This window comes from Diceros bicornis, chromosome 23 (assembly GCF_020826845.1).
Source record: "Diceros bicornis minor isolate mBicDic1 chromosome 23, mDicBic1.mat.cur, whole genome shotgun sequence".
In the NCBI taxonomy this organism is placed as follows: Eukaryota; Metazoa; Chordata; class Mammalia; order Perissodactyla; family Rhinocerotidae; genus Diceros; species Diceros bicornis.
Genome location: NC_080762.1, coordinates 9,309,614 through 9,329,357, shown reverse-complemented (window position 1 = coordinate 9,329,357; position 19,744 = coordinate 9,309,614). Strand labels below are relative to the sequence as shown.

The 19,744-nt window shown below is 37.8% G+C and overlaps 1 protein-coding gene across 8 annotated transcripts in view; it reads right to left on the bottom strand.

The window, feature by feature from the left end:
• PTPRK (protein tyrosine phosphatase receptor type K) overlaps nt 1-19,744 on the bottom strand; it is a 546,302-nt gene that overhangs the window by 302,829 nt on the left and 223,729 nt on the right. The window lies entirely within an intron of this gene.

Genomic DNA, 19,744 nt, shown 5'->3' with positions numbered 1-19,744 from the left:
GGCACTACAAGTTACAAAGTGAGCTGACCCAACTCTTCTCAGCCTCGCTCACCTCCTTCTCTTCCCCCGCTCACTGCCCTCCAGCCCCAGGGGCCTCCACAGTGGCTACTCCTGGAGATACTAGGCACGCTTCCACCATACGGCCTCTGTCCTGGCACTTCCCCTACCATCACTCTTCTGGCAGATATCCATATGGCTTACACCCTCATCTTCTTCATACATCTTTGCCTGAGCCAACTTGGTGAAACCCACCCACACTATTCAATTTAAAATGACAACCTGTCCCTGCCCCTCAACTCTCAATACCCTCCATCCTGCTCTATTTTCTTTTCCATGGCTGTTACCACCTTCTAGTCTTACTTATAACATTAGATGTTTATTCTTTGTCTCCTGTGACCCCCACAATACAGAGCCTTCTTCGGAGTAGTGATTTATTTGTTCCTTCATTCACTGGTACACTCTAAGTAGCCAGAACAGTGCCTGGCATGAAGAAGGCCCTTGAAAAAATTTGTTGAATAAATGAATTGATGTTTGCCTTAATGGAAGGTAAATATCACTAATTTTTTTAACAGAGGCATAAAAATATACCTGATTTGAAAAAATTTTAGCATCACTTTAATACAATTCTATCTTTCCCAAAATAATAATGTTTTTATTCACATTGTCTTTTTTAGATCTTAAAATTAGAAATTTTCTTGTCAATTTTCTTAAATGCCCTGATGCTTGGTGCTAAGTACAGAAACCAAAATAATATTTTTCATCACTCTCAATATTTTAAAGATGTGGAGTAAAAGTATGTATTCATATTCAAACATAGGTAAATTTTGTATTTTAATTGTTACTTGCTTTAAAACATAAAATAAAAAATAAGAAGTTAAGACAAATGTTGAACACAAAAATATATTATGATTTCAGGCTTGTAGTATCTTCATTTAGAAAATAATATTCATTTATTTAAATTGTAAAAGTAAAAAGTCACATTTCTTCCTTTTATAAGAGACCATAATTCTGCAAATGCACATCTAACTATTACAAATACAGTTTATTAATATTGTCTTAATACATACACTCTAGTCCACTTTAGAGTTGGAGAAAGAGTCACCACTGCTGACATATTCTTTGATAACTAGACTGCCTTGTTTCTACTGCTGGAAAATTATATTATTTTATTCTTCCTTTTGGGATAATGATATTATCTCAATGACTTAGGTTTTAGATCTATCTAAGCTAAAATAAAGTGATTTACATTGTCTTCCCTGCCACGGGTAAGTTATTTTGTAGCACATTCAAAAACGTCCACTAAACAGACAATGCACATAGTTTCATTCATTCTAAGTTTCTGCTACTAAATTAAAAACAAACAAAAAACAAACAAAAACAAACCCAAAAAAGTCTCATTTTTATAAGAAGCCAGGAAAAAAAAGAGTTGCTCTGCCCCAGAACTATCTACCCTCCTTTGCTCTATTCACTCTATTTACTCAAAATATGTACTTGCAAGAAGTTAAAACTAAAATCTTCCAAGCTAAAGTCAATAAAAACCACCCTTTTTTCCTCTTCTCTGAGATTTCTGCAGGATTTGATATTCTTATCTTTTCCCTTCTTAAAACATTCTCTTCTCTTACATTTTCTGTCACTCAGTTTCATGGTTTTCTCTTAATTCTTAGTATCTCCCTTCTGTCTCCTTTGCAGGCTCGACTTTCTGGACTCTTCCACAGATTACCAGAAGAGCTGGCATTCATGAGACCTTCTTCCTACTCTGTTTATTTTCCCTGGGCATCACTAGCTTCCTCTGACTTCTGTCAGCATCTTCACTCTGATGACTTCCAAATCTGTTTCTCTTAAGATCTTTCTCCCGCCCTTTAGGCTATCAAAACTATGAGTCAACTCCACACGGATGGCCCACGGTCACCTAAATCAGCATCTTCCACCCCCACAACTCCCAGCAGACACACACACACAATCCGCCTCCTTTCAAATAACCCGTATCTCGATAAAGAGCATCACAATCCACTACTCTTGCACAACTAAAACTGGGCATCACTTCTACCTTTTTCTCTAACCACACAAGCCAAATAAACCTTCAACTCCTATCAGTTCCATCTCCAAGTCATTTCTGAAACCAATGTATTTCACTCAAGCCTGCACCATCAGTGGCCTATTTCAGGTCCTCCCTCCCTCTCTCTGACCCCTTTACTAAAAGACTCTCCCAAATCGGCAGGCTAATTCTAGGACTGCCTATCATCTCTGCATTACCAACTAGATCTTCCAAAGTTAGCCCCTTTTGTTGTCCACTGACTTTACCTCTAGATTTATTGGAACTTTCTACTTGGGATCCCTCTTACTAGAATTCCTTTAAGGAGTTGCTCTGTCAGTCTACAGGAAGAAGCCCTGGCGGGTGGAGGGGAATATGTGTGAAGGTGTCTCTATGGGTGAAGAGTGGGACAGAGAATAAACACTTGGAGATCACACCCATTAGTGTAGTCATCCCACTATATTTCTCATCAGTTCTCTTCTATGCCACTGCCTGTGTTACTTTCGCAATGAAGTGATTTAATATCGGTTGGATACCATTCAATGATCACTCATATGACTCTGTTATAAATCATGTGTTCTCTAAGTAGAAATGACTTTACTACCTCAAGAGGTTAACCTAATCTCTCCTGTAAGTGATTTTCTTAAGCAAGAAGACTTACGTTAAAGCTGTGGCATGAAGATGCCTTGCTTAATTTTATTCCATTAAAATAAGTTGTTCGAGCAAATTTCTCTTTCTAAAATGGAAAGTTTTCCTTTGGAACACCTGGACTATTTTTATGTAGAATTTAAAGAGCATAAGATTTCCAGTATGATTGCAGTTCCAAGAGCCGATTATCTCAATTACAACACTCATTTAACAATTATTTGAAGTCTAGATACCTGTTGAAACAACAGAAGAGTTTGCCCTCAGAAAACAAAAGCTGCACTGTAGTCAGAACAAAACCCAGTCATGGCCACAGCCCAGGACTTATGCAACACTGGAGCATTAAAATGACTATGAGGCGGGTTCCATATTTTGCCTGTGGCTCACTTAAAAAGACCAAGAGCAGTGCCAGTGCCTTCCGCTCTTCAGTGGTAAACCAGAGGTGAGGTAAGAGCTCTTTCCTAACAATCTTGCCAAGCAAAACCAAAGTATGATACTAAGAAGGAGGACCACACTTCTTTATGGGAAAAAATGTTTTGGGATAACCTTCAAAGTAAGGTTTTCTTCAATTAATGTTACTACTGAAAGTAGCAGCATTTAACATCAGGGAAGCAAAATGTTACCAAATATATTTTATTTAATTATTTAAATTAAATTAAATATTATTTAATTACCCATGATTTATTATATCATATAGAACAAGTTATTTCACTGGATGCAAATGATAAAAATACACAAAACACTGTTTTCTTAAGGGGAAAAAAGTTATTTGATTGTGAAATGCATAAAACAGCTAAGTTATCTTGAAAATAGTTGAACAGAGAAGAAATCCTGACTCACTCAGACACGCTTGTGTGTGCGACACGCACAGATCTGGAAGCCTCTATGAGGCTCCAAAATCACGGGGTTGGACAAAATAATCATTAAAGCCTTCCAGTTTAGAATATGTACAACTCTACCAACTGCTGAGTTTAAAAGTCATCTTCCTAAGAAATGCGACTGTGCACAAAGAAAAGCATTTCAAGATTTACTGGTTCAAAAGAATTGAGAACATTAAATTCCCAGGGAATTCATTTTAACATACAATCGGCATATGTTCTCTAGTCCTGGTAGGAGGATAGCAATAGGCTGATAATCTAGAGGGAAAAAGACAAGAAGCATGTGTTGTATAAAACAAAACTCATGAGAAACAAGTCATTCTGACTCACCAGAGCAGTTTAAGGAATGGATTGAATAGCACAGCTCTATGCCTATTCTGCAATTTCTATATTTCTTTGCTTAAATAAAAATGTTTCTGCATGTAAAAATAGCTCTTTATTCTACTTGTCTTCTAAGTATTCTCTTCTTGATTGCTATAGAAAAGACTTAAATAGTAAGTCTGAAAATGAAGAAAAGAAAGGTCGATATGCCTTTCAGTAGAGTTTTTAAGAACTCCCTTTTCAAAGCCACCATTTTGTTGATTTATCCCCATCGTTTTTGTGCAGACCAATTAACAGCTGAAATAAAGTTGACTGATAGAGAGGCTTGAACCAGATTTTCCCTTTTCTTTTCTTTTTTTCCTACCTTACATGAATCAACAAAGAATACTGAATTCACCTACTACATCATTAGTAGCTTAGAGGATTTCAAGTTTCTTTTTCTCTGCTATCCGGCTTGAATAGCTAGTCTAGGCACTTTCACAGTTACTTGGCCTGTTTATAGAAAAGGGAAAGGGAAGAAAATAAGTCCACCAGAAAGTGGATGTATTATTTCTTTTTTTTTTTTTTCTTTTTTTTTTTTTTTTTTGTGAGGAGATCAGCCCTGTGCTAACATCCGCCAATCCTCCTCTTTTTTTGCTGAGGAAGACGGCCCTGGGCTAACATCTGTGCCCATCTTCCTCCACTTTATATGGGACGCCGCCACAGCATGGCTTGCCAAGCAGTGCGTCGGTGCGCGCCCGGGATCCGAACCAGCGAACCCCGGGCCGCCGCAGCGGAGCGTGCGCACTTAACCGCTTGCGCCACCGGGCCAGCCCCTGGATGTATTATTTCTATAGTTGTACTGAGAAAGTGGAGAAAGACAGAAAAAAAGAAAAAAGAAATCGAGAGAGGAAAAATAGAAATTAACCAACTACTTATAGTTAGCATAAGAAACTACATGTAATTTAGGATGGAAAGATTCTCCACAGAGATTGAAAAATTGAATCTCTCAGAAAAATATAGAATCTGTAAATTTTCCTAAATAAAATTTTTCATATAGAAATTTTTAAAATCCAACTCCCCAAATCAAATAAAATTTTAAAAATTCACCCAGGACAATCCAAATACAATCGCATTGCATAAAATTAGTATCCTTCTATTAATCAACCCACTAGTATGTATTAATTATCTATTATGTGCTAGGTATTGTGATGGATGCCAGTGGTAATGCAACAAAATATAAGAATTGGTAACTATAGTTCAACAAAAGCATTCAGGAAAGTTATAACTCATGAATAATTCATGAATCATGAATGCCAAAAGAATGATAGGAAGGGTTTCATTTAGATTTGCCAGGAAGTAGAACAATAGGTACAGTGGAATGAAGTAATGAATGAAAACAAAAAGCACAAGACAACTTAAAGTGAAACTAACTTTCTTCTTGTGGAAGACAGGTAAAGCAGAGTTGTGGAGAGATGAAAGAACTGGAGAGCCTTAGGGACTAGACACTTTAGCATGAGAAGGATGAGGAGTTAATATAGGTATTTTAATTGGAGAGAATCAAAGTCTTGCTTTAGAAAGATTAATACCAATATGGCATCAGCACCATGATTAGTGTGGGAAAAACAGAGATGTAGGAAGTCTACCTGGAACATCACAGAGGTCTGAGGTTTAGGTCACATTGTATGAAAAGAGCAGTAACGGGAAAAAAAACAGTCAGATAAAAACTCATTTCAAAGGAAACATTTAAAGGATTCAGAAACTAGTTAGATGTAGGGGTGAGTGTTGGAAAATGGTGGGATAAGGAGTTCTAGTTTAGATATGAGTTTAAGGTGATGAACATCAACGTGGAAATTTCTAGCAGACAGTTGGAAAGAGGGTTCAGAAGAAACTATATATACACAAAATGCAAATATATATTAAATATACATACACACACTTACGTACAAAGAGTAGAACAGAGGAGAATGCACATGCATGAGTCCAGCACTAAGAAAAATTATTATAAAAAGTCCCACTTCACACCATATATAAAATCAATTTTAAGATCATTAAATACTTAAATTTAAGAGGCAAATCATAAAACTTTTAAAAGAAATATAGATCAAAATAACCTCAGAGTTGGGGAGGCTTTCTTAAAATATATTTTAATCTGTAAATGAAAAATCAATAAAATTATCAATATTAAAATCAAAATTTTGTACAAAGAACTATAACAAAAGTCAAAAAGTCCAAACTTGAAAAAAATACATATTATTGTCATATAATATCTATATTAGAGAACATCTACCAACTGATAAGAAACAGATAAACCAATAGAAAAATGGCCTAAAGACATAAACGAGCCCTCGAAAATAGGAGAAACACAAATGACAAACATTTGAAAATATACTCAACCTCAACTATAGTCAGAGAAATTCAAATAGTCAAAGAAATACAAATTTTGATTATAATTTTACACCCACCCAATGAAAAAATCTAAAAATACTAATCAGAAAAATCTGAAAATCCAACAATACCAAATATTGTTACATTTGGTAAGAACATGTTAAAAATATAAATGTTTACATAGTGCTGGTTGGAATGCCAATTGTTCAATTGTTTTGGCAAATAACTTAGTGTCATCTTATCAAGAAATATGTATATACCCCACAACTTTGCGATTTTACTACTAGAGAAGATCTTATACATGTGCACAAAGGCACATGTACAACATTTTTTTTTAATATAATAGTGAGAAAACCCAGGAATAACCCAAATATCCATAGGCAGAAGACTGGATAATTAATTTTAGCATATTCAAAAATAGAATACTATAGAGCAATGAAAGAGAATTACAGCTATACACAAAAAATATGGGTGTTGGAGGGGAGGATCAAGTGGCCAAAAAATGCACAAAACATGATATAATTTATATAATATTTCAAAAACATATAAAAGTTAACAAAATACTTGTTTTAAGTAAATTAAGAGAAAAAGAAAGAGTGTTAATAGAAAGACTCTCAAGATTCTGGTAATACTATTTCAGTTGGTCTACGGGTATATGTATGTTTTACGTTTTTTTGTGTTGTGCATAGTCATATTTTAAAAAATATTTCCTTAAAAATAAATATTTATAAAGGAAAACTGACTAAATACTCAGAGCTGCTTACATTTAGAAGAATGAGTAAAAAGAAAGATCAGAGAAAGAGAGAAATGAAAAAATGGTCAGAGAAGTTTGAAAAAAAGAAGAATACAGGCTTTTAGAGCTAAGGAAGGAAAAGAGAGTCCAGTAATGTCAAATGTTACACAGAAGCCAAGGGAAACAAGGACTTGGAAAAAGTTAGAGACATCTCATCATCTTGAGAAAGTAATTTTCAGATGCATGAAAGGAATAACAAGCAAGTTATAAAGTATAAAAGAACAACCTGAGAGGAGCTATAGGCAGTAAGTAAAATCCACCCTCCGCAGCAGAAGTTCGGCTATGAACGAGAATGTGCATGGAGGTACAGTGCAAATTGTCTCCAGCTGGATGAAACATTACATGTTTGCAGAGAGGGGCAGGCATCGGGCTGATGGTATACACTGGGGTGGCCTGGAGAAAGGAACTGAAGATGGGGGAGAAAGGAGACGATTGTAGAGATTATATGTCACTCTTAAATAAATGATATTCTAATCTTGGGCATTAAAAATGATAAGGTTGCTGTTCCCTATATTAAATGTCTCACTCAACGGTCAGAAAATAGTCAACAGACTATAAATTATGTCTCTGCTGCAGAACCGCTTCTTTCTCCTTCCTTTTTAAAAACTCACCACGAAGTCTAAATCAACTGAGCACTCACGAGACTTTTTAAAGGGTCTTATTAAAAGGAATGGTAGAGGCATCACCCCTCCCACTCCTCAGTTCTCCCAGCCTCTGCTCCAAGGACAAGATTCTCTCCTCAGAGGGCATCGCTCCCCTCGGGACTGGAGTGGTGGTGTAAATGCGGCCGGTGGGAGTAAGGCTGAAGACGGAGAGAGGTGGGGGAAACCAGAGACTAGGGAGAGTCAGAAGCCTTCAGGAACCACCCAAACAGTGCAGAAGTGTCAGGGACCAGACGCAGCAGTCCTGGTCTGTGCGCAGGGCTCGGATCGTATGCAAAGCAACAGCCCTACCGGGATGTGGGGGCTGCTCCTCCTCTCACGGGAGTTACTGCCTCCAAAGTCTGTTACATCAGAAGCTGTAATTAACTTCTCATAGGCCTAACCGCTTTGTACTGCTGAAGGAGAGACCTGTAATAACAGGAATTACAGCATTTTTGTGGGTTGTGATAAAAAAGTACAAATGTCTCCCTTAATGTATATTTTCCAAATAATTCCCTCCAAATTAAAAGTCATAATTTTTTTCTCCTCTTCTCCAAGTTAATAAACACCATTTCTATGGAAAATCCCCCATTTTCAGACTGATACCAATTCACTCCCTCTGGGCAATATGATCACAAATTATGGTTGAAGTAATCTCCCTATCCAATTCCTTCTAGTAGTGGCTACGAGATTGAAAAAATAAAAAGTTGCAGACTCTGCTTCTACAAACCAATGTCACCCATTTATATGATAGCTAATCAGAAATGCACAGATATTGGACAATGAACAACACTTTTCTTTTCTTTCTTTCTTTTTTTTTTAAAGCTTAGTAAGTTATACCCTGTCTTGACCTAACAAGCATCATCCTTTACGAAGTTAGTTCTCAATAACCTTCACAGGCTTTTACTTGGAGAACAGAGGAAGTGGATTGTGCCTTTCTTTCTGATTCCCAGTTATTCCACAAGCTAGCTGATAGCTATCCACAATCTCACTGGGTGTAGAGATGATTTGTCAGGAAGGTTTATGTGACTGAAGTGAGAGAATTGGTTCTGCAACATGAGCTCTCTCTGAACTAGAGTGGGGTTCAGGGCTGAAATTCAATTCAGGGCATAACCTCTTGACAAGGTAGCCCTCTAAATTTAACTTAGTACAGTGACAACTAAGAAGCAATGGATGACTTTGCCTCTTGTATTCTTTGCTTGACTTTCTTCCCAAAAGAACCCTGACCAAGGAAGGTCCAAGAACAAACTCATTTAAAAGTTCTGTGCCTTGTAACTCAGGCCCATGACTGAATAACTCAACTGGCTCCAAACTCAGAAGCAAATGGCAAGGAGAAAAGCAGAAAGGATCACAAAGGCAGCACACTGACAAGTCTCAGAGGCTGGCAACGCTGCAAAAGGAACTCTCAACATGAACAAGGAGCTCCCTGCTGCCAATCAATAGGGCCCGCCTGGTTGTAGAGAGAGTGACTGCCATTTACTAACTGGGCTGCATTAAAACCGGCAGGTCCATTTGTGAACAGCAACCCACTTTATTTTCCAGGAGATCTTGGGGCATAGCATGCCCTTTTAAGGCACAAGGAAACTTACTTGGCATACGTGACAAAGGACTTGTCCAACTTGGAACCACTGGTACACAAAGCAAATAAAGGATTAGAAGCCACCCAGGTGTAGGAGATTAAGGACTTAACAGGCAGATGGAGGAGAAGAGCATCATCTGGACATCCTTCATCCTTTATAACAAGGAAAAGATCCCCAGCGATCCCAGCAAAAAGAATAAGCTTAAAAGAACAAAATTTAGCAATTCTGTTGACAAAGGCAAAATCCTTGAATAGGCCTTTTTTTTAATGTGAGTTTGTCTGCCAAAACCTGATTACCTTTCATAACAAATAAATCTCGATCTAGCAGAAAGGGAACTAAGTAACAAAAATATACCTTGCTCCCCACAGGTCATCATCCAAAGATGTTGAACATCACAACTTCAAGAGTCTAGTTTGAACAGATGGGGCTTGAATAATAGCAGAGAGAGGATGGGCAGCAAATGCTGAGTTAAGGCCCACCTTTGATCTGCTGAGCTCCGTCTTGAAAGAATGACTTCTAAAACTCAACTGTCATCACATTGCTCTGCTGATTAGACGCTTCTGAGTGGTCCACAAGCATTTAGGAATCAAACTAACAAAGAAATCTCACCACCTGGATTTGGAAACCTCTGAATAATAGGGTCCAATCTATTCAATGTAACCTATCATTCTTCCTCATTTCAAAACCCTCTACTTCAGCCAGACCAGCGTGGCTGTACCCTCACGCGGTATGACCATTTTCATTTCGGACCAGCTGAGGGCGCTATCTATGCCTTCTAATTGGGAAACCTAAATCCCCTTTTACTCCTGCCTTTACATACCCAGATCCCGCTCCATTTTTGTCTGACCACAGAGCTAGCCTGTGTGTTGCTTCCTTCTTGGAGCTCCTTTAAAAGTACTGTTTTCTTCATTCCTTTGGACATCTAATCCAGTAACAATACAAGACAGCCAACATGGATGTTTCATCTCCTTCAGAAGACTTTTTGGTTTTTTTCCCACTGTTTTATTGTAACATTTTAAAACATATAAAATTAGAGATAATTGTAAAACAAAACCCTATTTAACAATCACCTACCATCAAAACTTATCAACACATGGCGAATCTTTGGAGTGGACTTTATATTCCCTAAAGAAAAGTATGATTAAAAAGCTCCACATACCTAGAACCTGCCCATCTCATCTTTCAAAAGGTCCCTTCTGACCACTATGCTTGTCCCTGCCCCTCCACAATGCCACCCTCCTTCCAGAATTAGGGCCTTGGATGAGCTGTTTACTCTGTCTCTAATGCATTTCCCTGATCTTTGCACGCCTAGGTCCTTTTTGTCATTCAGATCTCCAGGTGAAGGCCACCTTCTCAAACAGTTCTTCCTGAACCACCTGGTCCCAGGTGGTTTCCAAGACTCTAACCCTCACATTATTTTATTTTAATTATCTGCTTAGCACTTACTGCATTCTGATCTTTTTCTCATTTATTTATTTATCTGTTTTTTTCCCCCATCGTCCACTCTGGAGTGGAATTCCCGGGAGAACAGGAACCTTGAGACTTATTTGGCACTGTATGTCCCCAGCAGCCAGAATAGTGCCTGGCATAGATGAGGTTGCTTGATAAATACTTGTCGAATGGATAAATAAATGAGTCATTCATATGGACCTTCAGAGAGACAGTCAATGTTGCTGTTGTCCTCAGGGCTACTCTGGGTCCCATGTCTTCTTTGGGCTTGGATGTTCCACTTTCCTTACAGGCTGTGAGAGAATCCCACATCTTTTCAATTCTGTCTCTTTTTGACTTTGTTAGCTTAATTGGTGTCTTTCATTTGTAAATAAGAGATTTAAATAGACTACTTTGCAGCTTTCATTACCTCCTTCAACCTCACAAAACACATGGATAATGAGTAGACTAGCAATCATTTAACACTGCAGAGACTGAAATGCAAAAGGTCTCACAAAACAGCCACTCAGTGAGCAAGGAGGCCTTGACCAATGGACCCAGGACTGAACACAGGCCAAAGGACATCTGGTTTAAACCTTGACCCAGTATATAAAATGGCCTTGACTTTATTCTCTACTAACATAAAACAACGAGACCTTCTATTTCTAATTCCCATGCTGCATGTCACAATACCTAATGTAACATACATACTCAATAAATGAATAGCTATTTGGTTACGTGTTTATTGTTCTGCTTACAATTGTCCCCCAAAAGGGAAGGTATAAAAACAAATAGGAAGAGGGGAAAACATAAAAGAAAAAGAAAACAGGGGGCTGGCCTGGTGGCGCAAGCGGTGAAGTGCGCGCGCTCCGCTGCGGCGGCCCGGGGTTGCCGGTTTGGATCCCCGGCGCGCACCAACACACCGTTTGTCAAGCCATGCTGTGGCGGCCCATATAAAGTGGAGGAAGATGGGCACGGATGTTAGCCCAGGGCCAGTCTTCCTCAGCAAAAAGAGAAAGATTGGCAGATGTTAGCACAGGGCTTATCTTCCTCACACACACACACACACACACACACACACACACACAAGAAAAGAAAAGAAAAAGAAAACAAACAGCAAAAAAAAAAAAAACAAATCAAAATTCACCGTGGTATTTATGAGGATAAACTGACTTCACCCCTTCGTAAGCCTTACATTACTAAAGCTCCCAACTAAACCAAAGTGTCTTTTAACAAATATTAACCCAGGGAGTCGTTGTATCTGTTTCCAAGTATTATATTAGTGCTGTTGTCGCAAAACACCATCATCGAAGGATGTTTAAGTTTGAACCAAACCTTGATCTTTAGGTGCCAGAAATTTTCCACTCTTTAATACTTTACTGAATTATTATATGGTATAAATTTATGACTATAGACCTTGTTCTTAAGCATAAAATGAAAATTGATTTACTGCTTCCAGAAAGCTAAGAAAAATGATTTTTTAAAAGATCATTCCAAGAATATTAAGAATCTGAATCTCATCAGGGAATTCCAGTGGTGTGTGCAATGGTTATTTATGTAACTAAGTGTAGAAATAACATGTAGCAGCTAGTTTTATAATGACAGTTTTTAAAACACCTTTTGAAAATCAAGACAGTTAAAATTAACCATAAATTGTCCACACGATTACATAAGTGGAAGTTTTAAGTGTCCAAAGTTTGTTTTCCTTTATATTCTAGCTTGCATTACTAACAACAGAATAATTAGACTCTGTGTAATATTATCTAGAGGAAGAGTAAAATAGATACAGACTATAAATATATCTGACATTTCCCTTATATTTCCTTCTACTATACTCTCTTAATTGAAAAACTTATACTAAAATAGATAATTACCTTCTTTTATTTTTCCATCATGTTCTAAGAATTGAAACTGAAATCACCACAGCATAAAAATTAAATTTTAGATAAAAACATAATGTCACTCGGTTTAGTTTTTCCCGTGAAGAGCCAATATTTTGTTCACATACCACATGCAGTCTGAAATGAGGAAAAATCAGGCTTTCAAACAGAAACGGACAAAGAGGTCATGCTGAAATTCAAGTTGCACGGAAACTCAAAAACTCTAAAAAAAAGACACCAATTCCAATTAACTACCAAAGTCACTGAAGAAGGAATTGATTTTAAATTGTTATCTTTATTTTTCTTATATGATACAGTATTGCACTAAAATAAATGGTACAGCATTGTCAGAAACATCATTAAACTGATTGGAAGGAAATGGTTCTTGCATTTTTTTTGTGTTTGACTAGGAATCCTGCCCCAGGAGGATACATTTTTTTAACCTTGGTACATGAACTCCAGACCATTAAATGTATGTTAAATAATTAATACAGAGGTATGGAAAACGAGGAGTCAGAAGTGCGTTAACTCAGATTCAACAAGCTGGGCCGAACACAAGTGAGGAAGGAAAGAATGGGCATCTCTTCTACTATCCTTTGGAGCATCCATCTTCCCCAGTCCCTTAGGATAAAACAAATTCCTAAGGAAAAAGAGTCATAAATTGAACAAACACAGCCTAACTCTCGTTACTGCTCAGTATTTTTCAATCTGCTATTAAAAGGGAAATGAATTAATTTCATGGAAATATTTCTCAAAAGAATTAATAAATGGGCACTTGACAGCTCCTGCTACACTAAATAAAAACAGGTATGATTTAGTGGAATAACAAGAGACTTTTGTCATACACTTGCAATAATTATTGTGTTAACTAGAAGGACTCTTCATTTGTTTACATTTATTTACAAACTGTAAGTTTCATCAATGAATCAATAGAAATGGAGGCTAAAGCAAAAGTAAAGTAGATGTTTTATAATAAAAGCAAATCACTGTCAGGAACCAGGTAGAAGTCACCCTCACAAGGTCTAAGTTTTAAGAAAACAATGACTATAATAACCTGGGAGTGCTTCCAAACCCATTTGGAGTACTTTAAACGAAACAAACAGGGAATCATTAGGATTAAAAATAAGCAGCAAAAGGCTGCTTTGTTAATAACCTATCAAAGAGAAGGTATTTTGCCAGCGTAAACATGAGCCAAAGTGCCCGTGTTAGGCAACTACTATTGCCATAACTGGAATAAGCCTATCTAGTTGCGGCTAACTTCAGCAGTCATTGATATGGCTCAAGTCCAAACTTTTAATAGCAAGATTAAATTACTAAAGAGGAAAAAGGGAAATAAGTTTGACCACCAAATAACCAGCAATTTAGTCCATGCATGAAGATATGAAACACTCACTTAGCACTTGATCGAATATTAAAACAAACTAAAGATGACATACAAGGAAGTATCCAGCCCAGTGTCTTAGCACGGTAGACACCCAACAGGTGGTCTCCCCTTCCTTTCTTTCTACACCCTTCAATCATCAATTCATTGTAGGACAGCCTTATTTACATTTTGAAGTGCACAGTTGTGTCTTCTCTCTACAACTGGACTGAAAAATATGAATTATTTCCTTCATAGATAGACATGTACTATATTTTAATTCTGCTATATGTCTCACATATGCTATCCATAAACGATATGTGTTGACAGGTAGGATTGCTTGAAAGCTCAAGAATGATGGGACATGGTATATTAGGATGCTTTTGGCTGCATAGGAGAATACCTATCTAAAAGTTGTTTTAAAAGTTTTTATTTTTATTATTATCGTTATTATTATGTTGTCTGAGAGTAGGACCCTGGCCCCTTCCACACATTCTTCTGTTACCCTCAGTTTGCTACCTCCTTCCTCATAGTTACAAGGTAACTGCAGTAGTGCCAAGCGTCATGTTCCCATGCAACAAAATGTCCCTCTTTTTTCTATCTTTCCTAGAAATCCCCCAGCAGACCTTTCCTCATAATGCATTGGCCAAAACTGTGTCACATGGCCACTTCTACCTACAAAGGAAGTTGGGAAAGTAAGTAAGGTGGGAGGGAGTCCTGCCAGTGTGGAAGGAAGTGATGAGAATGACTACTGAATAGATAATTAACAATATGTGCAACACTGTTATACAAGATAATGAGCCCGAGTCATTTATAATGCTTATAAATTAAGACGTTAACAGCTATAAGATATATCTAGTGCTATGGACAGAATCTTGTGCCCCCAAATTCATATACTGAAGTCCTAATCCCCAATATGACTGTATTTGGAGACAGGGCATTTGGGAGGTAACTAAGATTAAAAGCAGTCATAAGGGTGGGCGCCTAATCTGACAGACCTGGTGCCCTCATAAGAAGAGGAAGAGACACCAGAGCTCTCTCTCTCTCCACCATGTGAGGACACAGTAGAAGGTAGCCATCTGCAAGCCAGGAAGAGAGCTCTCACCAGAAAACAAATAGGCCAGCCAGCACCTGTATCTCTGGACTTCCCAACCTGGGAAATAGATCTATTGTTTAAGCCACCCAGTCTACAAAATTTTGTTATGGTAGGCCGAGCAGACTAATACATCTAGGAAAGGAAAATCGTGCCACCCCCCAACCCTCCTTCTTCATGGGGCTCTACATGGTTGACTGAGGACCAGTATAAGTAGGAAGAGTTGTAAGAGCTATTGCACAGGCATGATATCCTCTTTTCTTCACTTTTTGCATGGATGGTTCATGAGCATGATCTTACTCCAGCCCCTATCCCCAAAGATCAATCCTTTAGAGGCTTTTTATTTAAGTAAAGAGTCACTTGGTTTAAGTCCCAATCTTCTTAGATCCAAAGCCAGCAGAATCTCTGAAGTGTAACAATCATTCCATTGCCAAACTATGAGAGCAACACATGTTAACATAAACCTTTAAAAAGGAGACAAAAAACAGAAAATCCCATGCCTGTCTAGTTTTTACATTTTTTCAAACCAATAGAAAATGTTAAGAAGAAAATGTGTTGCAAAAGTTCAGTGTTTGTTTCTCAGTGAATTAGGGGGTGAAAAAAAAAAAGCACATTTTCCTATATTATCACTTTCCAATTTCTGGCCAAACCCCTGTAGTTTTCATCACGCATCATTTTCGTGATTAATGATGTGCACCCAGTTAATGGAAAACAGCAGATTAGGTTTCCACTAATAGTTTTGGAAGTTATGTCTGCCTGCCTCATTTGGTAATAACCTCACTGTTCAGTAAGAAACTAATGGATTTAATCCCAAAGCAGAACTTAGTTTTACGCATACAAGACAAGTCAGATTTCCAGAGTGGAGAAAATTACGCTTCTAGAGGTGTGCTGATCTTCAGTTGAAATTTAACACTGAGATAATACCTCATAATGTTTTGGGGTTTTTTTTCTTTTTACTTCTATTTAACGATCAATTTAAAAATTTACAGTACTTACTTAAGGCCTATAAAAATAGGTAGAATTAGCAACTTGTAACCATGGCAAATAAAGTAAATACAATATGCTACTTTCTATAATTAGTATACTGAGCTAAAAAGACATCTATCATTCTGGAGACACAGGTGAGAAACAAGTTCCTTATATACCAGTTTATCTCTGCAAAGCTCATGTCATAAACAAAATTTACATTTGCTTGTTCTGTTTCACTATAGAAAGTGTTGGCTCCAAACAATTGTGGTTTAAGAAAAACTTGTGATTCAGTGGAAAGCATACTAATCTAGGAATAGAAGAATCAAGAGGCAAGAATTCTAGACCCATTTCTGCCTCAAATTACTTTGGAAACAAATCTGTCTTTTGTTTTCATTTACCCCCCATATTAAATCCAGCAGGCTTCTCAAATTTTTTATTTACCCATCATAATGTTAGCCTAACTTTATGGTAAACATACACTACGTGTCAGACACTTTTCTAAACACTTTATATATTAACTCACTTAATACAACAACCCAATGAGGCAGGTACTGTTGTGATCCTCATTTTTTTTTTTTTTTTTTTTTTGTGAGGAGATCGGCCCTGAGCTAACATCCGCCAATCCTCCTCTTTCTTTGCTGAGGAAGACGGCCCTGGGCTAACATCGGTGCCCATCTTCCTCCACTCTACATGGGACACCGCCACAGCATGGCTTACCAAGCAGCGCGTCGGTGCGCGCCCGGGACCCGAACCAGCGAACCCCGGGCCGCCGCAGCGGAGCGCGCGCACTTAACCACTTGCGCCACCGGGCCGGCGTGATCCTCATTTTTCAGATGAGGAAATTGTAGTCAAGAAGATTAAAGAATATGCACAAGGCTGCACAGATGCTAAGTAGTAGAGCCAAGATTCACCCAGGAAAGGCTGGCCCTAAAGTCCATGAGCCTTATCCTGATCTGCCAAATACCAAAATCCATTATTTTGAGGGTCATTTTTGCCTTGATTCACTATGTCATGCATGCTATTTTTTCCTTTTCCCAAATCAGAGCTTAAGTTACTTGGGGTTCAAGACTGGTATCTCCTCATTACTGACTAGTCCACAGTATAAGTGATTAAATTACCACATCGCTCTCCTGTTCAGGCATCTGGCAAGACGGACTCTCTGGGAAGGGCAAATCGCACCAAAGATATACTATATCTGTTTCAGATTTTTAGTCCAACAAAAAAATGGAAAAGAGAAGAGCTAGCCTGTAGAGAGGATTTTTTTTCACTTCCAGGAGTGTTATTTTTATAGAAAAATTATCCAGTACTAACTAAACATAGTAGCACTCTGGGGCTATTCTCTTTTTGATTTTTTTTTTTGTTAAAGTTGAGTGAGAAGTGGATGTATTAGAGGGGTGGTCAGATAAGGAATGGCTCAAGCAAAGACAAGAGAGGATTCTCCACCAGAAATAAAAAAGAAAAAAGAATTTAAAAAATGAGAATATACGGGCCAGCCTGGTGCATAGCGGTTAAGTTTGTACACTCTGCTTCAGCGGCCCGGGGTTCATGGGTTCGGATCCTAGGTGCAGACCTACACACCGCTCATCAGGCCATGCTGCAGCACCATCCCACATATAAAGTAGAGAAGGATGGGCACAGATGTTAGCTCAGCAACTATCTTCCTCAAGCAAAAAGAGGAGGATTGGTAACAGATGTTAGCTCAGGGCCAATCTTCCTCACCAAAAAAAAAGAAGAAGAAAAGAAAAGAAAAGAAAGAAAGAAAAAAGAAAAATCATAAGATTTTAAAAAAAGAGTTAAAAAAGAAGTTTTGGAGAGTGTAAACTCTCTGGAGAAGTTGAATAAATGTGAAAGCAAGGAAAATAATTTCTATGCATATCATAACTCTACTTAATCTAGAGTCTGGGAAAAATAAAAAATATGCAGTGTTTCTTTAAGAATGAAAATGAATAAGCTTCAAAATATGGCACATTGCAATAGCTATATTTTAATTTTAAAAACATCCATAAAGATTCTGCATTAAGCAAGAGTCAAAAGTTTTTCTTGTTATTTCCTAATAGCAAAAATGTTCCATAAATATAGTTTACGTTATGCTGGCTGTTTCTAATAACTGCTGCACAGGTACAACTAGGTATCTAAATGACCGAATGGATGCAAACATCCATCAGGTAATTTATTGAGCACTAAGCACATGAATAAAAAATATTTTCTACTCTGTTATTTGGTTTCATTGATTGTTAAGTTTTGCAGGTTAAAGAAAAAGATGTGGAAGGAAAGTAATCACTAAGAAATGATCCATGGCTCAAAGTTCAATCTGCAGCAAGGAGACATTTATCCACAGGCTCTGTGTATTTAGCAATCTTTTTCTCTGATGAGATCTCCAAAGAGCTCTCACTGGCCACCTTGAAATTCGCAGGGCACTTGCTGCACTGCTTGTTGAAGAACACCGCAGGTACAGGTCACCCAGTGAGCTCTGTCACGCAAAATGGACTGAGCAAAGAAGCATTCATCCAGTTCTAGGTGACATAACTCAACATTAATATTAACTTTGCCTTCCTTAAGAAAATATTATTAATATCAGTGATTGAAAGATAGGTCTTACAGGGCTGGCCCCATGGCTTAGCGGTTAAGTGCACGTGCTCTGCTGCTGGCGGCCCCGGTTCGGATCACGGGCGCGCACCAACGCACCACTTCTCTGGCCATGCTGAGGCCGTGTCCCACATATAGCAACTAGAAGGATGTGCAACTATGACATACAACTATCTACTGGGGCTTTGGGGAAAAAAAAAATAAATTAAAAAAAAATTTTTTTTAAATAAAAAAAAAACAAAGATAGATCTTACCAAAAAATTAGGAAAAAGTAATTATACATATGCCATTTCTTAGTTACAAAGGAACAGAAGTATGATACCATAGATATATTATTTTCGGATTTAACAAAATCTATTCCACGGTTTTTTTTTTAAAGGTACAACTAACAATTTGATTCCTTAATGAACTATCTACACAGGTAGCAAATAGCAAACAGGGTTGAATACAGGCAATCTGACTCCAGAATCCAAAGTTATAACATATTTTGCTAGATTTGTTATTTGGGCGTTAATTTATTTTAAGGAGGTTGAATCTGTCGACAGTTTTATTTTCTTAAATCAGAGCTTTTTCTTTTCAGTGTTATGTTAAGCTCCAATAACAGATTCTCGTGAAGTCAGCATAATGACAGTGTGATGTGAAGGCGACTCAGCAATGACAGCCATCAGCCCACTGCTGTCAGAGAGAGGAGCCCACTGATCTTGCGTCCAGTGCTTTAGCATTAGTTTCACACACTTCCACCCACCCACCCACCTACCACATATGCAGCCCTCCCAGAGCTGGGGGCCCTGAAAAAGCACATGCCTCTCCCAGACTGCAGCAAAACATCCTTCTGTTCAGGAATAACGGAATCACCCGGTATGGGATGCAAATCCATTGAAATCTCAATAGACACATAACCTGAACGGAGAAGTTACCTGTGGAACCATACCTATGAAGTCAGAGGCTTTTAACAAAATAGAAAAACCAACTCAAGACAAAGCAATCAAAACAATGCATTGCTTTTCTCCCTCAGGCAAAAAGACAAGACTAATCTGAAGAAATCGTTCCTGTTTAAAAAACAGAAATGAAACTGTTCTTAGCTTACAAATTACTTACTGATCATAATAAAATATACTTTTACATAAATGCATTCTCAATAGTCTCTGTAAAAAACTACAAACAGGTAAGT